The sequence below is a fragment of the Silene latifolia genome, chromosome X, assembly GCF_048544455.1.
Source record: "Silene latifolia isolate original U9 population chromosome X, ASM4854445v1, whole genome shotgun sequence".
NCBI lineage: Eukaryota > Viridiplantae > Streptophyta > Magnoliopsida > Caryophyllales > Caryophyllaceae > Silene > Silene latifolia.
The window spans coordinates 291,279,722-291,293,521 of record NC_133537.1 but is presented as its reverse complement, the minus strand read 5'-3'; the positions used below and the strand labels follow the sequence as shown (position 1 = coordinate 291,293,521).

Genomic DNA, 13,800 nt, shown 5'->3' with positions numbered 1-13,800 from the left:
GACTACACACCAAGATGTGTAGCCCTGCCAGAATATCCATCGCAGCAGATATTCCATACCGCCAGTGGGGGACCACAGCCTTTCCCACCTAAGCCTCACTCATCTCCATCGAGCGAATAACCCATGTCCATTAATGTGCACATCCCCTTGTGACGGGAACCACAAGGGGCGAATCAAGGGCCTGAAGCCACTCCCGCAAGTGACTACACTCAGCCGAGGGCACACCTCGTAAACCACAGACAAACAAACAACCAATCCACAATACCGATACCAATTACATAATCAGAGGTACCACATACTACACATGCCAACCAATCAACAGTATTGACCTTTAGCAATTAGCAGCAACACCGCATACATCCATACGAAGATAAGACAACCTCCATAAACCTATCACAAACAGTAGGGAAAACCCTATTACTAACAACCATAACCACGACGAAACCTAAGTATGATGATGATGATGACTTACTTATGCTCGATATTCCGGCGACAAGACCGCTACCCGACTTAAATGTCCATCCCCATGATGTCTCCAAGTGTAGAGGGTCTCAAAAGGTTGAAGGTTGGTGAGGGAGAAGGTATATCGTCTATTAGATTTAGGGAGAAAAGAACTGAAAACTGATTTGGGTTTACTACTTCACGATTTATAACTTATCGCTGAATCCGCCATACTCGATCGAGTGGCCTCTACTCGATCGAGTTACTAGACTACTCGATTGAGTAGCCTACGCTAGATCGAGTTCCCCACTTCTAAAGGTCACCAAGTACTAAGTCTGATTGTATGAAAGGTTCTCAAGGGTCTACCATGTGTCTAAGGTCAGTCAACGGCTAGTCAACAGATCCCTAATGGGGCGGGTATTACAAAACCGACCAACTCCACTTAATCAATCTATTCAATTCGTTTTAAATCTTTTTAAGGGCACTTTCTCTCATACATCGAGTCGAGCAATCACTAACGACAACTTAGTTAATCTCGTTTCATCAAACATGTAAGTTTGAGGGTATAAATCCCAACTTTATTTTTGTATTATAGTTTTTGTAAGAATTTATGTCATAAGCATGCTCAAACCGTTTTCAAAACCACGCTTTAAAACCTTTTTTTGACGAAACAACAACGAAAGAACGTCGAGAAGAAACGCATTAGCAGATGCGCCTTGTGGAATAGTCGCAGCATCTGCTGCGCCTCTTTCAGAGGTTTCTTGTCTGCTGCTGCTCTTCTTCTTCTTTCTCGATTATCTGTTGTTCGTCCCTTTCTTTCGTTTTCTCTTCTATTTTCTTCAAATTCTCATGTTTTCAATTCTTTTACTTATTTCATAAAATCCTTTACGACCTAAATCCCTTATAGTTCAATATTTGCGGGGTTTTCGTCATTACTTCAAACCCGGATTTAAAAGATTCGATTTCTCCATATCGAGTCGTTTGAATTCGTCTTTGTACATGTTTTTAGTTTGTTTTCCAGTTTAATCAACCTTTAAAATCCGTTTTCGTTTGTTTTGTAATCCAAGTTCTCATCTTTTGCAATTCCGGCATCGTAAATAACCATAACTCGTAAACCTTCGTTTTAATTCGTTTTCTTTCACTTTATGACGACCTTAGATGCATGTAACCTGATTAAATCACTTCTACTTGAGCCGTATGCAAATAATCAAAGTAAAACAACTAACGAAAGTTAACTAACCACAGGTCTGACTTTCACAGTCAGAGCCCAACTCTAGAACAGCCGCAACAGGTGATGCGCCTCTTCTAGAGGACGCACCAGTTGCAGCGCCTGTTCTGGGCTGGCTTCTACCCCTGAACTCGATCTCGTTTTGACATAGGTTTCTAATTAAGTTTGTAATCGACTATTATTTGTATTATCACTTATAATTCGACATATTTTCATAATTTAAATTATTTTCTATTTTCTTTTATTTTCAAATCCTTTTCGAGCATATTTATGACGTAAAATTCAACTTAATTCAATTGTAACCTATATAATTTATTTATTTAGTTTCTTAATTCTTGTATGATTTATTTACTTGGCATTCACATGTAATTAATCTAACTCCAACTTCGACCCAATTAATTGCTAAATTATGTGTTCACTGACTTAGTTAATATTCACATAATAGGTTTAATCTGTGGATGTTGCATTGCATGCATTACAAACTGACAACATATCGAATATAAACAACTTTCCTGATAATTAGTAGAGGCCGTTATCGAGGCGGGTGGGATTAGGTGTTCAAATAAACGAGCTTCCTAATATGTACCCTCACCCCTTACTCAAGATCTCTGTGAACACCCGTATTCATTGGCATCGCGAGAGTTATTCTAGACATAGAATGCTAAAGGTAACAAATTTCTTAGTGTTTATGTCACTACTTTGTGTCTTGACATGGCATGAAGTATTCGAACGGTTCCAATTTTCCATAAAAATTGGTGGCGACTCCACAAATGCAGGCTTGTCAAACCTTTCACCGGTTTAAATGTCTTTCAAATCGGTAAAGGCCCATGACGTGCTTTGGCTCGCACCGAAGTTCAGTAGGAGAAGTGCCGCCGCCTCGAAACCAACGCGCGGGTGCGCGCGACACGGGTGGCTGTGTCCACAGTTTGACGACTCTGCTGGGGATAATACACTTAGACTAAGTCTAGTGTTACCTAGGGTAAAACTTGAATAAGGTTAGAGAATAGTTTATATGAGACAGTTGTCGGTTTTCATTACTCGACCTTCTTAGGTCGTTTTAGCTAGCCTGCCTAGGCTTAACCCGACCAATTCGACCAATCGCTCTGTCTAGACGGTGCAAGTTCCTATTTGCGCCCAAATATGGATAGCGATTGACGTCAACCATACCACGATACTTACTCATGTTTCTATCAAAGAGCTTTCACTACTCGAGCGAATGGACTAGGAACCGACCCGACTCATATTTGGCACGGACCTCTCCCCAGACCAGGGTACGATAGCTTAGTATGACAACCCACCTTTAAGCCAAAACCCTTCTAAAAGCACTCAGCATGTCGTTATAATGCCTATGATTATGTTTGTAACTCGTATGTTGTCACCTTTCTATATAAAACCATGACGAAATTTTCAAAACCCTTTTCTTCAAAATGCAAAAATGTAAATCTTTCAAAATGGCCTAAAAAGCTCAAAATCAACAAAATCAAGTCGAAACTCTGTCAAAATTTCAAAAATCAACCATTTTTTTCAAAATCATTTCAAAATCGACTCTCCTACAGTCACACACAATGATTGTCTAGATAACATTTCAAAACCAACTTTTTTTTTTCAAAACCCGCACGACACAAAGGACACATGTGTCCTTTCCCTTCCGAGTCTTTCTACGAGTCCTTTCTTGTTCGAGTAATTGTGCAACGTATTCAATTGTGTCTTGATTCGTCGTCAGTTCTTATCTTCAGTCCAAGATGGTCGGAACAAACGAAAGTGAAGCAAGCGTCCAGGGTCCACCCGAAGGTAATGGTAATAATCAAGTTTTGGCTGCACTACTCCGTCTCCAAGCCAGTCAAGACGTGTCTCCAAACAATCGAAGGCCGCATTGTAGCCGTGGAAGCTAGACTTCCTCCTGCGGAGAGTCCTATTCCTGACAACCCTTTGCACGACAATCCTCCACCCTTCGAAAAACCTGAAAACAATTCTCCACCTGTCCTTACTGAAGTAGAAAAGCGTCTTCAGTACTTAGAAGAGCAACTTATGTACCTCAAGGGAGATGACATCTACAGGGAAATCAGCCGAAAGTATGAAGTAGTGAATGCCCAGCTACCAACCAACTTCAACATGACTGACATCCCGAAATTCAAGGGGCACGAAAACTCTCTAAACCACATTCGTGCTTTCAAAGATTACATGTCTATCAAAGGCATCAAGCCAGAGATGTTCTTAAGGATCTTTCCTTCATCTCTCGACACCATTCCCAAACAATGGTTCTATTCTCTAGACCATAAGAAAATTTCTACTTGGGATGATGCTGCCATGGAGTTCACCAAACCGTACGCAGATAATGCCGATATTCAAGTCAACATGCGCACTCTAGAGGTTCTTACCCAAAATGAAAAAGAAAGGTTCACCGACTTCCTAAGTAGGTGGAGAAAGACTAGTACCCACACTACGCCAAATAATAGGTGCAACAACGGTTAGATAAGGTGATATACCGTGGTAATACAAAACACGGAACCGTTACTAAATCGACCGTTGTTATTTTGTGACCACGGTTGTTAAAAAGGCGGAACCGTTATGAAATGTAAATAACGGGTTCAAATAACCGTAATACAATATTAAGAATGGTTCAAAAACCGTTGTCTATAATATTGAAACCGTGGTAGTATTAGTTGGAATGCTCTACAGAAACCTATGACAACGGTTTTACTGAAACAAAACCGTTGTAAATATTAAATATGACAACGATTTATGCTTATTAAACCGTTTTAAATGTCATGAATTCGACAACGGTTTTATTTCGTTATATTATATTTTTGGCCATAGCATTATGGATGAATATGTCAACGGGTTTCTATTTAAATGCGACCGTTGTCAATATATTTATTGACCACGGTTTTATTTTTAACCGTAATCGAATTTAGAAATATTTTTTTAAAAAAGTTGTTTTAGCAGGTTCCAGCAGCTGCTGAAATGCTAATTTTTACAGTAGCAGGTTCCGCTGAAATGCTACTGCAAAATAGCATTTTAGCAGCTGCGCATTGCAAAAAATCAATCCTACATCTTCAGAATATTACACAGATTGATTTATTCAACCCAACATCAAAATATTATAAACAGGGTGACCAAAACTAAATACACATGGCTCTATATACACACATATATAATGAGCGGACTATTGACCATCCATTAATGAAAGAAAATAAGTGGCCCACTTATTTCTCATGTCGGCGATGTCTTCCTTCGAATAGGTTGGGTCTTTGTTGTTGATTGAAGGTGGGAACTACAAATCAAAATATATTGAATCAAAATAGACAGAATAAGTGGAATATTACACAGAATTAAACTTGAGTTACGTTTGAAATAGTTATTAAAACACACTAACTGGTGACTCTATGTTGATATACTTTCGGGTTATAATCTCCCACATGGACCGACAACAGAAAAAGGCGCATTGTTTGCTGTCTGGTTGTAGAGGAGACTATTATATAAATCACATACAAATAAGCTAAATTAGATCAACCTCTCGCATAAACATAAATTAAATGATTGGAGTAATTATTAAGAATACACTTACTATTATCCGGACAATAGTTGGACTTGATGCTCCAATTGCTCGAAACACACTAATTCATAAATATATACAGGAAATTATAATTAGCATTTGGCTCAGTAATATTGATGGGACATTAAAAGGAGTCTAGTCTTCAAAGGTCATACAATAACAAATGACATTATAATGTAAGGTTGTAAACTTACTCAGTTATCATCTTTACAAATTTCTCAGTGGGACTATGTCTGCAAGAGTCAATCTAGTACACTATGCTTTTTGTCACATTGATTGCCGTTAGCAGTCAATGCTTGCTATGAAATATTGAAAATTGAACTGTTAGTTCCTATACATGCATGTAAGCGTGTTAATAAAAGAATAAAATCGTGTTTCATTATAATAAAGTACTATACATACCGATTCTCATTGTATGGGGGCAAACCATAGGCTTTTGGGCGTCCTCAACCGTTGAGCAATTTTATCGATGTGATCTCCGTATATTTATCCAAGCACCTTTTGAGAGAACACTTCAGGTGACAAGAATCCGTAGTCATGAGAAACGTAGTTCCCTTCAGCGATGTGTGTACACAGGTACCTATTACGTCAAATGGAACGAAAAATGTTATTTTCATTGATGATTTAAATAAACATCACTATTCGTAAAACCAAATGACAAGTTTTATTAATGAACTTACTTCATCCAAATTATAATGTGCATAACATCTAACTCGTCAAGGTCGAGAAACTGACACAGTGATTCCCCATCCATCATAACAACTGTACATTCGCCCACAACATCCTCTTCGATCTCAATAATGAGTACAGACTCGGTAGCTGCCTTACTTTCAGCCAGCTGGTCCAAAGCTACGAGTGTTGGAGTATTCAATTTTTGCTTATAATCATCGCTCTGATATTTAGCTTTAAGAGGAACAGCAGGGTTGTGTGCAGCAAAAGTAGATGGCTTATAATATACGTCGTCTGATTTAACCTCGGTCTACAATTTAGAAAAAAAATATATACATTACACGAGACATCATATATAATTTAAATGACCAAAAAAAGGGAAAAATCACAATCTATTTTTCAAATTATTACTATCTCTTGAATTTTGGGTGGAGAGGCAGTCGAATCAGTGACTTTGGGTGTTGACGTAGTAGTCCTACTTTCAGCCATAATGACTTCGTGTAACTCCTGCAAATGTAAAAATTAAAATACTTACTATATGTTAGATAAGGTTACCCTAATAAATTTAAAGGCGTTGCGTTAACTTTAACATAACTACCCCGGAGATGTCAACACTAATGAATGCTTCAGGCCGTTGCACAATAGAACCCACGACATCTTGCAAACGCCAATTATCACTAAGTGGTAATATTAGATTACCATACTCCTCCAGATATAAGTCGGTCACTTCCACTTCCCTCCAATTCTGACGGAGGGCAATGCCTTAAACCTCAACTTCTTGAATCTGGTCGTAATAGAATGCTGCTCCCCTAGCAACAACAATTTTGCCGGATGGTATTGTAGGGGCATTGTAGTAAAGAACACAAGGCTTCTTGCAAACGCCCTTCACATTTTTAATTAATTAGTATATATACATGCGCTACTTTAATTAATAAATTTAATTAATTAGTATATATACAGCAATTATAAACTAGTCGTAGTAGCTAATACCTCGTCAAAAGCCGGATTTGGAGATGATAAGAACATGTCATCATCAACTACCTCCACCTCCTCTCTCACGTCCTTCATGGCTTCCTCTTCAACTACCCGATCTTGATCCTTTGACATGTCTTCGGCTCCCACCTCATTCTCCTTTGCCATGTCATCCTCAGTTCGCATGCCCGCTTTTTCCTTCTCCTCCCCTGCTTCCTTTACGACTTGCCGAACCATAACCAACTCTTCTTCAGATGGCTTATCCTCCATTTCCACCATTCTGAGTATCAACCTGGCCATTGTTTGTAGGTGTGTAGTAGAAATGAATATGATTAAAATAAGTAGTATAATTTCTGCATATATATATATATATATATATATATATATATATATATATATATATATATATATATAAATTGAATCTCGTGAGGTTTCCTTCTTAGGGTGAGGCAGTTGAACCCTTTCTAAACCATTAGATCTAATTATTGTAGGTTTATCAGATTATAACACATGTTCCCATACAAAACTCAACTAACTGACATTTCGCCCTCAAATTCACTAATTTCGCACTCTTTTACTTTCTCTCTCTACAGCTCATCGTCATTCACTCTTATTTCGATAGACATTTTATCGCTCAGATTTTGATCGCCATCGTCAATCTAATTTATTTTCCGATCTAGGCAATTTCGATCATCCTAATTTTCCGATCTAGGTAATTTCGATTCATCCTAATTTCGATGAATTCAACCTCGATGTTGCTCAATACGGTACACAATTTCACTTATCGATTTCTTCTTTTTTGCACTATCACCATAGTTTTTGATGTCCTAGTGAATTTGCATATTCATGATTTTCCAGAAGTCGACTAGGATGATGCATTGACGTAGCTGATTGATAGTTTATGCGACTAGATTTCGATTATGTTCAATTCATTGCATTTCTTTGATGTTCAATTAGTTATGTATTTGTTGTTGATTTAATTTGCTTCTAATTAAGTTTTTAGGTTATGACGCCTTAAATATTACAATCGCTTGATTTTATTGATGATATATGTTATTCATAGTTTTTGATTGCGAAGGAAATGAATTATGAATACAAAAGTAGGCGAAAGAGTGAATGTGTGTTAAATTAATTTATGATGTTCTTGAGAATTCCGGATTACGAGTAATTAAGAAGCGGTTCTTAAGTGTTCATGAAAATTGTTAGATTTAGATGTTCAGATGTGTTCATCCAGAACTTTAAGATGACAAACTCAAAGCTGTGATAATTGTTAGATTTAGATGTTTAGATGTGCTCACGAAAATTGTAATCCTAAGATATAGAGTGCGAACTATTGCGAGTGCAAAAGTATGGATTGGGATTCTAATTACTGGAATTCTGAACCACAAGTGCTTTGAGAGGTCGAATTAGCTAACTTGGCAGTTCTTCTAATGGAATTCCAGGCATAGGAACTTAAGCTATTTGAGCTTTTTTGAGGGGTGGCTGGGAGGTTCTGAAATACAGTTTGAGTTGCAGGTTCAGATGTTAAACATGGATATCACATGTTTATTAGAATTCTGTGCAACAGGTTTCCTAGCATGCATATGTGAGCAAGTGGCGAGCTTCGCGAAGCAATGTCAAAGGTTTCTTTGGCTTATAGTAACTTATAGGAAATTGCTAAGTAGGAGTCTGTTCTTACGTACTGGAGTTTAATGGTGAGGATAATTATGATACATAAGCTGTTATACTTCAATCTCCTGCACAACTGCGCCTGTTCCTTAAGGATTAGCTATTAGTTATTCCTAATTGTATCTCCTATTGAACTTGATTGAGAAAAAGTTATATATACTGATTGTTCTTTGAAGTGTTACGGTGATACTGATTGACATATGGTCATTACTCATAAATATTTTCGGAAGTTAAAACCTTTGTATTTTCATGGCTCTTAAAATTCCATTGCAGCTTGGTTTCAGCCGTTGAGGCATCTACCAAAGAAGGCTGTCATGTAGTTAGTGAAATGGATTATGTATGAAATTATATTTTAGAATTACTTTAACTCCATATAAACCTTTCATGAATCCTTGTGGATGTGAGATGCCTTCAAATTTTAATGAACTGCTATATGATGCAAGCCTGCAACTTGATTATTTCAACATCCAGCACAATGTTTGAGGTTAGAACACTTGACTGAATGCTTCATTCTTTGGCTGCCAAGATGGTTAGAGGAAATTGAATATCATACAATGGTTTTAAGGGTTACCTTCCTTTTAGCCTTTGATCTCAGTCTTTGATCTCAGACATTGCTCTCTTGTTAGCACTTAGCGCCTTATTGAACGTTCACCGGGCATTATTATAATTTATTACTCCTTTTGTCCTGAGATGATTTTTCTTCATTGTACGGTGTACTTTTTCCTGTATTAATTCTTGATGTCCAAGGATAAAAATTTTATGTATTTGGGGTGCCTTTCTATATTTAGGCTTATATAACTTAACTGTAATGATATTGATTAATAACTCATCTCTGCTCGATGGAATTTTCAGTTTGATATTTTGTCTTCATTTCATCCGAGTCCGGCTGTATATGGATTTCCTGTTGAAGATGCACGCTGCCTTATTGCATAAATTGGTATTTCTCTCACTTTGCCTAAGAATTACACTTTTTGTTAATATATGCGAACTCATTGGTTAAACTAAATCAATGGATTGGCAAAATTTCAGCTATTTAGATAAAGGACCAACAAAAAAAGATTTCAGTTTGACCGAATGAGCGTAAGTTATGTTACAGTTGTTAGCTATCTTCACTTTTCGAGAACGACATGAATATTGGTATGGATTCCGTATCCGAAACTATTTTCGTGAGAATTCCGGATTACGAGTAATTGAGAAGCGGTTCTTAAGTGTTCATGAAAATTGTTAGGTTTAGATATTTCAGTTGTGTTCAGTAAGTGCTTTATTTATTTATGAAATTTATTAATGGTTATCATCGTCTAATGAATAGGATTACCTATGAAATTTATTTATTTCTTATTTTGTGAATCAAACACCTTAATTTGTGAAACCAAAAGATTATTTTGTGAAACATGGGCCTCAATGTGTGAAATCGTTTACATATGAATTTTTGTTTTCTTATTTTGTAAATCATACACCTTAATTTGTGAAACTAGAAAGTTATTTTTGTAAAACTTAGACCTCTAAAATCGTTTACTTCTGAAACTGAGCACAAGCTGTTTATTGGCAACTTGTCATGGTCTACAACCTCCGACAGCTTGTACCAAGCTTTTCGAGCATATGGGAATATTGTTGCCGAAAAGAGCAGCATGACACACAAACAATGAACAGTATTGTTATTTCTTCCGTGGAACTCATCTATTGTTATGCTGAATGTTTGGCTCTTCACGGAAAAGAATCAGGTGGACATTCTGTTTCAGCAGTTGTTTCATTGTTAAAGAAACTTCTATCTTTTCCTAATTAGGCTGTTTAGACTGCAAGCAGGTAATCAGTTATACACCTTTCATTTTTTATACTTAACTTGTACGAGTGAAACTATTGACAGTTTCTTTGATGGGTTCTGCAGCCTGGCAATTTCTTCAAGGTTGCTACAAGTTCCTTTTCCAAAAGAAACTATTCTAGCTACTGATGATGGAGTAGAAAATGCTACTTGAACTTCAAGCCATGCTGATGACATGGCTGCTCCTAGTGGTAACACACATGCCATGATAGAAGAAGATTCAATGACATCTTCAGTTCAGTATTGCTGTGATGGCTGCTCTATAGTTACTATACTAAGGCGTAGATGGCATTGCACCATTTGTCTAGATTTTGATCTGTGCGGGGCGTGTTATGAAGTATTGGATGCAGACATGCTACCTCCACCACACTCTAGATATCATCCAATGACGGCAATTCCTATAGAGGTGGAAACATTGGGAGACGGCAACGTGATGTAGTTTTCTGATGAGTTAAGTGATCCAAACATTTTACCAACTTCATCACACGTCAATCTGCAAAGTTCTACTCCATCTATTCATGTACTGGAAGCTAATGAGCCGGAGGATTTTTCAACTTCAGTGCTTGATCCTGTCTCTAACTGAACTCCTAGAACAGTTACGCGACTGGATGGAGACACCTTCTGGTATTCGTGTTATTCCAGTTATGCAACTTTTCTATCGTCTATCTCAAAGCCTGATAGATTAGATTTGGATAACCTGATTGTGGTTTTTTGCTGAGATTGATCTGAACAAACAATTTGTAGCAAGGAAAAGGTCTAATTACGGCGAAGTCACAATCCTCCTCTTTATGTTCTTCACCTTGATGCTACGGAATTGGCACCAGCCAGGGAATGATGCCTCTGCTCCAAAATCAGGTGGATAAAACTGGTATTTTGATACAGTTTATTGATGTCAGCTCAAAGTAGTTAAGCGGTGAACTATTAGATAAATGCCTTGCTTCTGATGTGATTCAGTGCTTCTACAAGACCCTACACACGCAGAATGAACTTTTGGCTAATTGCCCGAATTCCCGTATATATAATACTTTGAGTGGGCTTGTGGAATTCGATGGTTATTATATAGAGAGTGAGCCTTGTGTTTCTTGTAGCTCTACTGAAGTTCCCTATAGCAGAATGAGGCTGGAGAGCCTTAAATATGAGACAAAATTTACAGACAAATGCATAATAGTGAAATGTACAAGGAGCTACACAATCCAGTCTGTTACAATGAACGTGCATGATGCTCGAAAGTCCAAAACAGTGAAAGTTTTGAACATGTATTACAACAACAGGCCTGTGGCTGACTTGTCTGAGCTAAAAAGCAATTAGTCTTTGTGGAAGCGAGCCAAAAGTTGTCATCTCACCTATAATCAGACATAGCTGAAAGTAGATTTCCCGATTCCAATTACTGCTTGCAACTTCATGATCGAACTTGATTCCTTCTATGAAAATCTCCAGGCTTCATCAATGGAGCCATTGCAATGTCCAATATGCAGTCGTCCTGTCACTGATAAGTATGGTATTTGCAGTAATTGCCGTGAAAATGCATATCAATGTAGACAATGCCGTAATATCATTTATGAGTTCAACTTCATGGCAAAACCCAGCTTTACTTTTGATAATATGGATAATGACGATGATATGCATTGGTGAAAACGATTTGGATTCACAGCAGAAGGATTTTGTACAGCAGATGATGGTTTCCTTGCCTGAACCTTCGTGCAAGATAAATCGTAAAATTACACTTTTAGGTGTCCTGTAGGGTGAGAAGTGTAAAGCAGCCTTCGACTCAGTGAGCAAAAGTGTCCAGACTTTTCAAGGGCTTCGTCGAGTTTTAATGAACTACTTGCACCAAAAAACTCGTGCCAAGGCCACGGAACCTACAAGATTTATAGTGTCGAGAGAACCCAACAGTTGATATGTCTGTCAGGCTGTGCTAGTACTTTTTTTGTCCAGTGCTTAGAGATATTAAGGGTTCTATCAAAGCATCCCAATTTCAAAAATCAGCTTGTTTCTCTGGGCATTTTAACGGAATTGTTTGAAAACAACATTCATCAAGGCCCAAAGTCTGCTTGTACACAAGCGAGAGCTGTGCTTTGTGCTTTTTATGAGGGTGATATGAGTGCTATTGGTCAGTTGAATAATTTAATGCAGAAAAAAGTTTTTTACTTTCTTGAACATCATCGATCTATGGATATTGTTGTTGCAACCCGAGAAGAAATGTTGTTACTTTCTGAGGTTTGTTCTTCAACTGATGAATTTTGGGAATCGAGGTTACGTGTTGTCTTCTCGTTGCTATTCACTTCAATAAAGGTAGGTTCACAAGATTAGGTCCAGGGTTCACAAAATTAGGTTCAGGATTCACAAAATTAGCTTCAAGATTCACAAGATTAGGTCCAACATTCACAAAATTGGGTTCAGAGTTCACAAGATTAGGCCCGAGATTCACAAGATTAGGTCTAAGGTTCACAAAATAAAGTTTAAACATAGACTTGATTTTTGTGAAACCTGCACTTGATTTTGTGAAGCTTGGAGTATACTATGTGAACCCTAGACCTGATTCTGTGAAACCTGATTTTGGTAAGCATAGACCTGATTTTGTGAAACCTGGACTTGATTTTGTGAAACTAGGACTAGATTATGTGAACCCTAGACCTGATTTTGTGAAACTTGATTTTGTCAAATTTAGGCTTGATTTGTGAAATCTAGACTTGATTTCGTGAAGCTTGGACCCGGTTGTGTGAACTTAGGACTTAAATTGGTTAATTTCCTAGTAAGAAATAACTATATGAGGTTGATGTATCATGTTTCATGTGTTTGTTATTTGTTGATGCACAATTTACTGTTTGTACTTATCATCTAGTAGCACAAAAAGTAGAGCATTGTGCTATTGCGCAAGGTGTGGGTTCGAGTCCCACATAGATGAACAAATATAAATATACGATTATAATATATTTATCAATGCTAATATATGTCTAATGTCACTTGTTTATGTGTTAAATTCACGAAATCGGGTTTAGGATTCACGAAATTAAGTCTAAGGTTCACAAAACCATGAAGTAATTTGGTGAGGCCGGCCGCCTCGCTATAATTAACGGCCTCACCGAATCCGGCCTATATATATATATATATATATATATATATATATATATAAATATAAATTATGTTGAATAAAATACAGTATTTATATACCCTATCATCACCACTCAAATTCCTTCGAGTAGTTTTCTCAAAATACTTAGTGATACCAACATGCGTCGATACCCCTCTCACACGACCTGGATGCTCTGCTTTGCCGATTGCCCTAGCAAGAATGTCATCACGTCCTTGAGGCTTCCATTTTCCTTCTTCTACCTCCTTCTCACAGATCCTCCACATACACAAAAAATCATTATGCAACTAAATTTTATTTAAACTCACAATTATATAACCGACCACCAGTGGTAGGAGTGACATATTTATTTAAAT

The 13,800-nt window shown here is 37.4% G+C and overlaps 1 long non-coding RNA gene across 2 annotated transcripts; it reads left to right on the top strand.

The window, feature by feature from the left end:
* The first annotated feature begins 7,413 nt into the window (after positions 1 to 7,413).
* Positions 7,414 to 11,814, top strand: LOC141616918 (uncharacterized). Of its 2 annotated transcripts, XR_012531069.1 has the most exons (3): positions 7,414 to 7,578; positions 9,387 to 10,337; positions 10,420 to 11,814. It is a non-coding gene; the product is annotated as an uncharacterized LOC141616918 (long non-coding RNA). The 2 variants fall into 2 exon arrangements; XR_012531068.1 differs by having other exon boundaries at positions 7,414 to 10,337.
* The last annotated feature ends 1,986 nt before the right edge of the window (positions 11,815 to 13,800 follow it).